The sequence below is a fragment of the Talpa occidentalis genome, unplaced genomic scaffold (assembly GCF_014898055.3).
Source record: "Talpa occidentalis isolate TD23 unplaced genomic scaffold, MPIMG_talOcc4v2.1 talOcc4.15, whole genome shotgun sequence".
In the NCBI taxonomy this organism is placed as follows: Eukaryota; Metazoa; Chordata; class Mammalia; order Eulipotyphla; family Talpidae; genus Talpa; species Talpa occidentalis.
Genome location: NW_023601543.1, coordinates 81,963,955 through 81,976,486, shown reverse-complemented (window position 1 = coordinate 81,976,486; position 12,532 = coordinate 81,963,955). Strand labels below are relative to the sequence as shown.

Below are 12,532 nucleotides of genomic sequence, written 5' to 3'. Positions count from 1 at the left end.
GCCGTATCTCCACTGGTGCTAGGCTGCAAAAGCTCACTAGTGCCTAGGAAAGGTCACCAGGAGAAGAATCAGGAAATACAGGAGGTGTGGAGTCCAGTCATCTAGGTCTACCGAGGGGCTAGGGATCCAGCAACAACAGGGATCCACCGTGTTGGTTTACAGGTCGTGGAAACTGGCTGGAAGCAACTGGATCAAGACATGAAAACCAGGGGGAAGGAAGCGAGCTGCACGCCCCGCTGCGTGTTGGCCTTTCCCTCCTGGCCCACCTGTTGTCATCCTTACAGTGCTGATGATGTTTGGAAAAGGGAGAAACCTGACGGAAGTCATTTTTGTAGCTGAGGCTCTGAAGCCTGCAGCCGGATTTCACCCTCCAAAATGTCGCCAGCGCTCAATTTCTGGGCCCTGAGGGTTTCTCCAGAGATGGGGGGCACGCACTCGACCTCGAGTCCCCGCAACCAACGTACCCCCGGGGGCGGGGGTGTAGGGAGCGCGAGGGTCCCGGGCGCGCCGGAGGGGCGGGGCCTGAGCGGGAAGCAGGAGCGTAACCTCGGAGAAGGGGCGGGCTCTAGCGGAGCCCAGGGGCGTGGCCAGGCCTAAGGGCCCAGGCCCGCGCGGCCTGGAGGGGCGGGGCTAGGGCGCGCAACAGGGCGTGAAAAGGGCGGGGCCCTCTCTGGTGGGCGTGGCCTGGGCTGCGGGGCGTGACCAGGGTGCGTGGCTCTGATGGCCCTGCGCGCGAGCCGTGGGTCCCGACACTGGAGCGAGCCGCGGGTTGGTGCTCTGAGGAGTCGCCAAGGTAAGGGCCGGGGGCCGAGGGGAGTGGGGCCTACTGCGGGGCGGGCCGGGACGAAGGGGACCCACACCCCCCGGCCCCATCGCACCGGGTCCGCGCGCCGTGACAGCTGTGGGTCCCGCGTGCATTGCCGGGCGCTCCGGGGACCGAGGAGGCCAGTGGGGCATCGGCCTCCCCCACGCCGGCCTTCTAAGACGGGAGTCACCAGACGGCTGCGTCTCGGGATTTTCGCGCTGGACGGGAAAACAGCCGTGCCAGGCAAATGGGGCTGGGGTGCTGGGAGGGCAGCTCCCCCGGAGGAAGTGTGCCAGGGGGTGGAGGTGAGTCATTCTAGAAAGTGCAGTCCTCTGTGAAATCGCTGCAGACCCGGGTTGGGGCTGCAGAGCTGACATCACGCTACCACAAACTTGGGCGGGCGCCGCAAGCTGGGACTGACCTGGTCAGCCTTTCATTTCTCCGCGACTGTGCCCGTGTCTGCGGACCCGGTCACAGCCATCCCTCCCCCTCAGCCACCCCCAGGCTGGGGACCTGCGGCACCAGTGTCACGTGGACAAATCTGAGCCTTTTCCATTCCGAAATTCCTCCTGGCCTTTTTGTTTTGTGCCCCACCCCAGAACTAGAGGAGCACCTCCAAAGTACAAACTTTGTGGAGAGTTGTGAGCCTGTGGCTTGGTGTTAAATGCCACTGCCCGGCGGCCGGCAGCAACACGTTCATACTCAAGTAAGTGCCCCCCTCCCCCACCCCGTGTACTTTCACTGGGAGAGTTTGAGAAATGCAAGAGTTTAAGGGGTACACCTTAATTAGAAAGGAACTTGCTCTGCCCCAGCTGCTTTTTGCTTCCCCTTCTTCCTTTACTGACAACCTGGCCATCTCCACTCTGCTGGGTCTGGTTGGAACATGGAAAGGATCAGCAGGCTCAACCTAGTGAGAGAAGCCGCCCCAGCCCTTGTCCTTGCACATCCCCAACGGGCACTCATTGTTCCCAGATTCGATGGAAATAGAAAACCTTTCAGCTATCTAGGGCCTTCCTCCTTCACTGAGATCATTTTTATGCCAGCACCAGCACAGAAATTCACTGCAAGGCCAAGTGCACCAAGGGCACTGCTCCTGTACCTGTCCACTCCTATCCCGTTGTCCATGGGGCCGCGCAAAAGCTGTGACGGCTCACAGCTGGAACGCGTAAAGACTGGAGAGAGTTGTCAGTGAATGAGTTGTCAGTGAATGAGTGAATCTGAACATTTTGGAAATCTAGTGGAAAGAGGAAAACGAGTGGTATCTCACTGGCTGTTAGTTGCAGCACACAAAGAAGTGCTAGAAATTATTTTGAAACCTCTGGCAACCCCAGATCAGGATGCACTCAGAGAAGTGGGTGAGAGGAAGACACCCGGCTTTCTCAATCCAGACCTGGCAACAGAAGGTCTGATTTACGTTTCAGGGAATTGCAAAAACTTTTCTTTGGAAATCGGTAGGTGAGAAAATAAAGGGTGCATTTGATGAGAATCAAGGTGTTCTTTTTTTCTTCCCAATGTCGTCTTTACTCAGAGTACTATTTTGCCTGTTGTCTGTTTTGCATAAATATAAGTGACTTAATCAGGCTGAGTTCAGACTACTTGCTATTTAATACATGGCTTAAATGAGCCTTTAAAGACTTTCAGAATCTTGCCCTTTTCCACACATTTGCAAGTCTGCAAAATGATAGCTAAGAGATGTGTTAGTAAAATCCAAGGCCCGACATAAATAATTAGTGACAGTAAAGGCACAGGGTAGAGAAAACAGCTCTGCTGGGGCCCATCTAGCCCAGGGCCCATCCTGAAGGACAGACTTACACAAGGACAAATTTCCTGTGAAATCCAGTAATGTATGCTAATAGTTCATCATTATGTATTATGTCTGACAAGGAAACATTATTTGTGGTTTCACAAGCTTGGGTTTTATGAGATCAGTGGGTAATTTTAACCACTTCTCAATAAATTATAACTTTGAATGTAACAAAGGGGATTGGCCTTAGGCTTTCGCATAAAAATAACCCCCTGTTTTGCTGCAGGTGTTGTAGCCTAACAGTAGCTAAATTGAGATTCTGTTTACTGTATGTGGGTTTTCCTGAAACCTGCTCTCCTGAATTTCCAAGCTCTGTGCCTTCCTTGGTTGCCTTCTCCCTCTACTCCTTAGTCACCCCATTTTGTCATTCTCCCTCCATATACCTGCTACTCCCTGGGCGGGGAGTTCCCTTCTCTCTGACTCTTGTCCTCTCCTGAGCACCAGAGCTGAGTTGCCCAGTCTCCCCCGAACCTTTCCTCTCAGCTCTCTCCCCCCAGTCCCCTGAAATCCATAGGATTAGCAGGAAGAGGGCCCTCTCTGCCTTCACCTGTTCCTCATATTGGGTTCTGTTGCTCTGTTCAGGGATTCATCCTCATCCTACCCGCAGCCTCGCTCCAGCCATGAAAACACAAAGCCTTCATCTTCTGTCCTTTTCTCTGCTCCACTTGAATGCCAACCGTATGGTTTATGTTTTGTTTTGTTTTTTAATGTTTATTTATTTATGCAGACAAGAACTAGGGTACAGGCCAGAGGTGTGGGGGGTGAGAGGATTCACCAGAGACAGAGTGGGGAGCAGAACAGGCAGAATGACCGAAATACACGCTGAGGGGAGGGGAGCAGTGGGTGAGACAGGAGAGGTCTGCTGCTCCAAGCGGGTCACCTCCCTGGCCGGGGATCGAATTTGTGTTGCAGTGGCTGCGGATAGCTTCATAGGTTGTCTTAACCCCTTGCACCACCAGGGAGGCCCCTGATTTATGTTTTTTTTTTTTAAAAACCAAATTGGTTGTCTCAGATATGAAGTGCCTTGTCTGTGTCTACTGTCACTGTCCAGTTGAATGCTTCACATTCTCTCATTTGGATTATTGCAATCTTATTTGAACCTTCACATGCCCAAATCTGAGCTATTGCTTTCCCACCCAAAACCTGTTCCATACACTGCCTTTCCCTCTCAGTTCGTGGCAACTCTGTCTTCCACTGGCTTGGGCCCAGAATCTTCCAGTCATCCCTGCCTCCTTTCTTTCACATCTTACAGGTTAATACCTGCAAGATAATATCTAGCACGCAATCACCTCTTTCCACCTCCACTGCAATATCCTTGGTTCCAGCCCCTGGATTATCCCGAGTGGTCTCCCTGCTCTTTCCTCTCCCACCCCAGTCGATGCCCAATAGGGTGCCCTGAGTGATCTTTTGAAAAATATAAAACAGGTTATGTCCCTTCTCTGCTCCCAGAATGCCTCAGTGTCCCCATTTCACCCACAGCAGCCATTCTGTCAAAGGTGACCCCCTCTTCAGAGACATCTGCAATGTTTGGAGACATCTGTGGTTATCTTGGAGGGAGGCGGCCATGCTACCTAGTGGGTAGGGGCCAAGGATGCTGCTCAACATACTACAATGCAAGGGACAGTTCCAGACAACAACATTATTCATTCAGAAATGCCCACATGTGGGCCTCCCTCATGGCTCAGGGGTTAAAGTCTCAGTGCTATCAAGCTATCACCAGCCACTGTGGCCTGAGTTCAATCCCCGGCCAGGAAGCTGACCCTCATGGCATAGCAGACCTCTCCTGTCTCGCCCGCTGCTCCCCTCAGCAGTGGATTTCAGTCAGTCTGCCTGTTCTGCTCCCCACTCTGTCTCTGGTGACTCCTCTCATCCCCCCCACCCCCCGCACCCGTACCTCTGGCCCCAGTTCTTGTATGCATAAATAAATAAAAATAAACTTAAAAAAATATGCCCGCATGCCAAGGTTAAGAAACTTGAGTTAGAGAAAGAATCTTTACAATGGCTTCGAAATCTGACATCCATTACTTGGTCTGACATCCATTACTTCCCCTCCTGATCTCCTAGTTCCCTCCTCCTGGTTCCCTCTACTCCTGCCATATTGGTCTCCTTACTGTAGCTTGTATGTGCCGGACAGGCTCACACCTCAGGGGCTTTGCCGGGTCTCCCCTCCTCCTAATAACCATCTGACTAATTCCTTCACCTCTTTCAATTCTTGGCTCAAATTCCACCTTCTCTATAAGACCTCCCCTGAGTAACTTAAAAATGAAACACCCCCTTTCCAGTGGCACGCCAAATTTACCTTGTCCTGCTCTACTTTTCACTGAACATATTTTAATTGTCTCTACAAGGGACTTAAGTATTACATTGTTGTTTATTGTCTGTCTCCCCTACTAGACTATAAGCTCCACAAAGATAGTGACTTTATTTCCCCGGTGAGCCTAGAACAGTGTCTGACTTTCGATAGCTCTTTGAGTGATGTCTTGATGAATGAAAGAATGAAAGAGTGATGGTTGAAGAAATCACTTTGTATTTTACTTGGACTTCTGCCATCCATCTTGTGCTGACAGTCATGAGAAACGCTCAGTGCTTTCTCCTATATACCTGGGAATAAGGTCTGAAAGTCTAGTTTCACGGAAATTCATATTCCCTGAATTAATCTCAAATCACCGTCTAGGCCCACCTTCCACTGTGTTCCCTGGGCATCAGCTTGACCAACACCTTAAACAAATATTCATAGCAGATTTGGATGATGCTTTGTTATATAAAGCAGGTTTCTGTTTGGCTTTTTCTCTAAGAACAAAAAAGCTAATCTTCAGAGTCGGGGGCCCCCCTGCGCCCCTGGGTGGGCTTTCTGCAGGAGCACGATGACCAAGAGGGTGAGGATAATATCAGGTCCTCTGAGCTCTTGTGTCCCTCTAGCCCTAAGAGCCATTCTGGAAGGACCGATGGACACTTCCGCAGGTCAGATATCATCAGTGGCCATTGGTCTGTGCGCTGGGCACGAAAGCAGGACTGCAGAGTGCGGAGCAGCCCCCAGAGCATGCCCACCGCCCTGGCGGTCAGCCACCAGCTGCCATGCCAGCTCTGCCTGCCTCGATGCTTTCCTGATGGCTCTTAGTAGAACTAGACCAAGGATCACTTGCCCCGATTCCTTGGGGACTGTGCTAACAGGCCTCAGCCCCATGTGACCCTTGTGCAATGCCAAGTGTGCACCCACTTGTCTGTACTACTACTGTGGGTTCAGGTATGCCCTTGGCTTTCTTTTACACAACCTTCCCTTTCAAGAACAAACCAGCATGTCCCTCTGTTGAGTCTAAGTTGCACTTGGCGTTGTCTTTCCTAGGAATTACCAAGTCTCTTTTTCCATCCAGATTGTAGGCAAGAAATTATTTTCTGCGTGTTTGCCCACTTCCCCCTGACACAGATGAATTATTGAATAAACTCAAGGTCTGTCTTTTTCAACTCCAGTTGTCCTCTCTGGTCGGGCTTCTAAGCTCCCCACCCCCTCAAATGTCCTCAACATTCCAACATTACCCCTGTCCATCTCTCTACCTTTGTGCCGCCTGTTAAAATGATCTCTGTCCTATGGTTCAAATGCCACCCCCTCCTAAAACTTAAAGCCTCCGCCCTTTGTGTTCACATGACTTACCTCAGGGTTGTTACCACGTCTGCCTTTAAAATAAGAAGTACTTTAGCTACAGTTTTGCTTTCCCTGCTTTCAGTTGCCCACAGTCAGCCACCATCTGCAAATGTTACATACAGTAAGATATTTTGAGAGGGAGAGACCACCTTTATTGGGGACCATGACACTGGAGGGTTCTGGGTGTCTTTCGAGAAAAGAATTTCATGAAGAACCAGAATAAAGCTGGAAACAAAGTTTATGAGGAAGCCACAGTCCACTGGCAAGAAGGCAGTGGCCATCTCAGCCTGAGAGCTGCTCAGAGCAGCAAGGCAGTAGGGTTTTTAAGGTTTTTTTTTTTTAACCCTGGTGGCACAAGGGTTTAAGTCTCAGCACTATCAAGCTATCTCCAGCCACTGCAGCCTGAGTTTGATCCCTGATCCGTGGCCAGGGAGCTACCCACATGGCACAGCAGACCTCTCTTAACTTGCCCGCTGCTCCCCCCAGCAGTGTATTTCGTCAGTCTGCCTGTTCTGCTCCCTGCTCTGTCTCTGGTGAATCCTCTCACCTCCCGCACCTCCGGCCTATGCCCCAGCTCTTGTATGCATAAATAAATAAAAATAAATCTTTTTTTAAAAAAGGTTTTTTTCTTTCCAAGGGGAGAGAAATGCCTACTTGCTCCCATCACTCCTCCCGATTCCTGCAATTTGAAATCCCCACCCCTCTGTCTTTTTGAGGGTGGGGGGAAGGAACTGTGTTAACAGACTCTTCCCACAGAGAGAATGGACTTATAGAGTGTTACTTGTTCAACAACTTTTTTTTTCTTGCAGCTCTGGTTCTGGATTCTTGCTTAAGTTGAAGGGTATACAGTAAACCTTAACCTTAAACAAACACTTCACTTCATATAATTCCTTTGTTCTGCTGAACCACACTGATAAATTTTACAGTTTCATGCTGTGCACAGTCTTACAAGTCAGAAAGAAGCATAAAGTTCTTTTTTTAAAAGATTTATTTATTTATGCATACAAGAACTGGGGTACAGGGCCTCCCCGGTGGCGCAGTGGGTTGAGCGCAGTGCTGTGAAGCTGTCTGTGGCCTCTGTAGTGTGGGTTCGACTCCTGGCTGGCCAGGGAGAAATCCACAAGGCGAGGCAGACCTCTTCTGTCTCGCCCACTGCTCCCCTCAGCAGTGTATTTTGGTCATCTGCCAGTTCTGCTCCCCGCTCTGTCTCTGGTGAATCCTCTCACCCTCCCGTGCGTGTGAGAGGATTCACCAGAGACAGAGTGGGGAGCAGAACAGGCAGACGGACTGAAGAAGACACTGCTGAGGGAAGCAGTGGGTGAGGCAGGAGAGGTCTGCCTCTCCATGTGGGTTTCTCCCTGGCCGGCTGGGAGTCAAACCCGCGCTGCAGGGGCTACAGACAGCTTCACAGTGCAGCGCTCAACCTGCTGCACCACTGGGGAGGCCCAAATAAATAAAATCTTAAAAAAAAAAAAAGAACTGGGGTACAGGCTAGATGTGTGGGGGGTGAGAGGACTCACCAGAGACAGAGAGAGGAACAGAACAGGCAGACTAACTGAAATACACTGCTGAGGGGAGCAGCAGGTGAGACAGGAGAGGTCTGCTGCGCCATGTGGGTTGCTCCCTGGCCGGGGATCGAACTTGTGCTGCAGTGGCTGCAGATAGCTTCATAGGTTGCGTCTTAACCCCTTGCGCCACCAGGGAGGCCCAAGAAGCATAAAGTTCTTAACCTGAGCTCTCATGGAACGTGAGGGTGGAGGTATCGAGAGAGAATTATGGGATAAGTAGGAACTGAGAAAATCTATTTGGGTGACTGGACTTTTTGGCCATGTTTTTAATTTTGAAAAATTGATAGTTTTCATGTTCTGTAAATGAGCTATTATTGGAGACTGCTTCATGCAGACAGTTTTTTAAAGATTTATATATTTATGCATACAAGAGCTGGGGTGCTGGCCAGAGGTGCAAGGAAGTGAGAGGACCCACCAGAGACAGAGTGGGGAGCAGAACAGGCAGATTGACTGAAATCCACTGGTGAGGGGAGCAGCAGGAGAGACAGGAGAGGTCTGCTGTGCCATGTGGGTCAGCTCCCTGGCCAGGGATCAAACTCGTGCTGCAGAGGCAGCGGATAGCTTCATAGTGCTGCAACTTAACCCCTTGTGCCACCAGGGAGGCCCCCATACAGACAATTTTTATGGAGAAGAAACTATGAACTTGGAGGATATTTTCTCATGAAAAATGCAAACATAGAAGAGTTTCTAAGATGTCTGGGATTTGCTTCAAAATAATCCATGAAGGGCCTCCTTGGTGGCCTAGACATACATGGTTTTATTATAGTATTTACATCGATTGTGTACTTTTTCCAAAATAAAAAAGAAAAAACCAAGAGGAAAGGGCAGAAATGGATTTTCAGTTGAGCTGGCCAATGGTCTATTATTTTTTAAGCCCGCTCAGTTAATTCAGTTAATGAAAGTATTTGAAAACAAAACTCTTATGTGGCTCAAGGCACTACTAAGATAATATCTTGAACGTTTATTGCCCTTTCACATATCTTGAGTCACAATTTCGCATATCTTAATTAAGAAAGGTGCATTTGGACATAGCTGAGCCCTCCCGAAGATGTCTACACACAAAGCTGTAAACCAAAGGGATTTTCACTTAGTTTGAGAACTTCAGACGCCTTTTGGCAATGCAGACACTGCCATGAAGAACCCCTGGGGGGCCGTGAGGCCTGCCTGTGGGAGCCACCGTGGACTTGCCAACTTCTGCCAGTTCCCTTTAAGGTGGTGATGGTGCGTCTCTGCGTGAGTTCTGTGTGCTCACAGAATGCCATACGTGTACAGAGCCATGGGGATGCCATACCTCTAACAGAGCATGTGGCTCCAGGCGGGGAAGACTGGCTACTTGCCATGCTTCCTTTTGCAATACTTGTGCAGGCACATGGCTTGTAGGTAACCAAGTCATAAAGGGCTCTGCCCGGAGCCCTCACTTGTTCCTTGCAGGGCATTAACAGAAAGGAACTCTGTTTCCTGCTTCCATTGGGCACCTTGGGTGTGATCTCCCCTTACCCTTGGGTGTAGCCGTCTCTCATCTAGCTCAGATCTAGGAAAGGAAAACTAGTTCACAGCCGGTTCATCGCAGGAAAGTCCACGAGGAGAGGGCAGGAGGAACAGAATGTTGGCCTCCTGGCTCAGCACGCCTGGGGATGATCGTGTGCTTTTTTGTATCTTGCCCTCTTCTTGGGGAGATGGTAGGAAGAGATAAAGTTCAAGTCATAATGACATGTGTCTTCTTGTCTCTCAGTTTCTCCTTTAGTGCCTTTACACCCCAGTCAAGGTCAAACTGAGGACTCCCTTGGCAGGAGAAGGCAGAATCAGAGGAAGTACTAACACCTACTGGTTTGAGTGTTTCCCAGTCCATGTGCATCATTTTATTGAGGTAAAATTCACTTACCATAAACTGGAGCATGGTAAAGTGTGCAGTTCAGAGCCACTCGGTACACTCACGGTGTTGTGCTGACCATCACCACTGTCTAGCCGCAAAACAAATGTCACCCGAAAAGAAAAACCCTACTCAAGAACGAGCTTCTCCCCACTTCCCTCTCCCCAAGCCCTGGCTCTCAGCAAACTGCTTTCTGTCTCTAGAGTCCCCTATTCTGAGTATTCCATACGAATGGGGTCCTACTGTGTGAGGCCTTGGTGCCTGGCTTCTTAGCTTGATGTTTTCAAGATTTATCACATCTTGCCTGAGCAGAACGTCATTCCTTGTCACAGCCTTCTTTATTTTTGCTTCCCAGCACCCACCATGGTGCCTGGAGCCAAGAATGACACTTAAGGTTGAGAAGAAAATGTGTGTTGGCAGAATGTCCATCCCCGTGGGGCTTGTTTGGTTCCCGTTTGGGGATCTTCCTCTTTGAGGTCAGGCAAGGATTTGGGGGTCCTTTGGATCTTATAGGTAGGACTCTTAGACCCTTCTCTTACAGAACAAGCATTTAAATGTGTTAGGCAAGGACCAGTGAGCCTACATCCAGGAAACGGGAAGAGCCTCAGCCCTGTCTGAGACCATGTTGGCAGTTCTGTCTGAGAACTGGACAGTTTTCAGTTCTTGAAATCAGGATCCATGTCTTCTCTGTCCCTCGGGAAGCCTCTCAGGTCATCCCACTACCACTCACTGAGCACCATGGCATGACAGGAACCGTGTCCCTTAGAGATGCAGCCATGTCCGAAACAGCCATGGTCCCTGCCACCATAGCCTTAGATGTGGGGAGATGGAGGAGTGCGGCCCAGTCCTGGTCAAGTAATGGATTCAGCGGTGGTGAGCACCGCCACTGAGAACCAGAGGCCGCTGATCTCACCGAAAGAGGGCATGATCAAAGGAGGCTTCTAGAAAGCTGTACTGGATGTGATTTTTGAAGGATGGGTAGGCCTGAACCAGGCACAGATGGAGGGAAAGTGGCCCAGGGAAGCTGGGGCATCTGCGCAAGCCTGGAGACCAGCGGGAGCATCTGGAGGTGGAAGAACTAAGGGCCACGTGGCTGGATGTGAGGAGGCCGAGAGGCCAGCAGGGCCAGGGCGCGCGGTCATGCAGCCAAGGCAGTCACGACTGCTCGAAGAACTGTGTGAGTGCATCTGAAGCAATCACGCTGAGCACGGAAATCTATAGTGCTGTGAATGTAGACTCGAGAAAAAAAAACTAGATTTTTTTTTTTTAATTTCCTACCAGCTTTGCTTCCTTGCCACAGGGATATGAATAGTGGATGAGGCAATAGTGGGGAGGTGAGGAGGTGCAAGGGGAAAAAAGCATTCAGTTAATATTAGCACGATGCCTTGAAAAACATCCTCTTCTGAGAATTTCACTGCCAGCATGTGAGAGGTAGAGAGGGCACCAGGGAATATTCAAATTGAATCGGCGTGTACATTACTTCAGGATTAACCTCCATTTCCCCCAAGATCAAGGGGCGTGGTTTACACCTAAAACTGGCAGAGTCACAGATTCTATTCAAGCTTAGATTTCAAAACCTCTCATGGCTGTCTTGGCAGGCTCTAGCACGTTTCTTTTCTTCAGTCATCCAGATGCAGATTAAATTTTTTAATCAGGCTGCCTAGAGGGAGTCTTCTTAACTACACTAATACAGTGCTGGGCAATTCATTTGGATTCTGGGGACTGTCTTTAACGTAAACAGTCTTTTCATTCTCGTGGGTGAAATGAACCATTTCTTTGCACCTCTGCTCTTTACCCCCCTGAAGGGGAAGGCAAAGCAAGGAGTTAGTCACCCAGACCTTGCCAAGGAGGTGACCAATGAATTTGAGGGACAAGAGTGAATAAACTATTGACTCTTGTTTCCCCCCCCACCCCCCTGCTGTGGGCCAGCTGTCTGAGCAGTCTGAATGTTGTCCTACTTACAGGTTTCCACAAGATCTTAATCTGTTATTTTTTTCTTTTCCTCTGTCCTTTTTCTTCCTCTAGGTTATCAGTTTCCTTCAAGTTGTTTGGGAACTGATCGAGATTTCAAGCTAAAATGTTGATGAATAGCCTGAGAGGCATTCTTCAAATCTCTCCATGTAAATCTCTGTGGAGAAGATTCCAGATTCCGGCGACCATGCCAGTGAGGCCCTGCAGCCTCTACACTTGCACTTATAAAACCCGGAACCGAGCCTGTGAGTACACCCTGGCCTTAAAAGAGAGTGAATTGTTTCATAGAAATCAGGTGTGTTCAATGTTTGTCTCTGATGACTATCAGTGGCATATCGTGGTGGTATTATTGGCCTTAACACTTGTGTGAATAGCCAATTGGTCTCTATTTGTTTTTTAAAATAAATGTGGGAAGTTCTTTTCTTGATGAATTTTAACTTGTTGAAATGATGTCATGCAGAAATGGACAAGGGAGATGTCCAGTTTCAAATACTTTGGAACCCTTTCTTTACTGTTTCTTGTTAGCAATTGTTGTTTTGCTGAAGTTGTTCCACGGACTGAATCATTTCTATGAATCTTAACATTCTGGACACTGCATATTAATGTTTGCAAGCAGATCTGTGATTTCTGGAATATTTGTTCTGGAGTTATAAATTGCAGTTAATTCGAGTTGCCAAGTGTGTGCTGTGCTGTAACCACAGCAGATTAAGGAAGGTAGCAGATGGCATCTGAAACCTCTGGCATTTTATTCCACTCCTGAAATACAAATTACCATCACATCCCATCCTGATGGTGTAGATATTCTTCAGCAGGGTTCTGTTGACATGGGGAGGGGGTGTCACTGTGCTATCAAGGCACAGTGTAGTATGCACTC

General features: G+C 49.3%; 1 long non-coding RNA gene across 1 annotated transcript; it reads left to right on the top strand.

The window, feature by feature from the left end:
- The first annotated feature begins 706 nt into the window (after positions 1-706).
- Positions 707-11,897, top strand: LOC119246318 (uncharacterized). The gene is made up of 4 exons (XR_005125490.1): positions 707-793; positions 1,405-1,511; positions 9,550-9,684; positions 11,713-11,897. It is a non-coding gene; the product is annotated as an uncharacterized LOC119246318 (long non-coding RNA).
- The last annotated feature ends 635 nt before the right edge of the window (positions 11,898-12,532 follow it).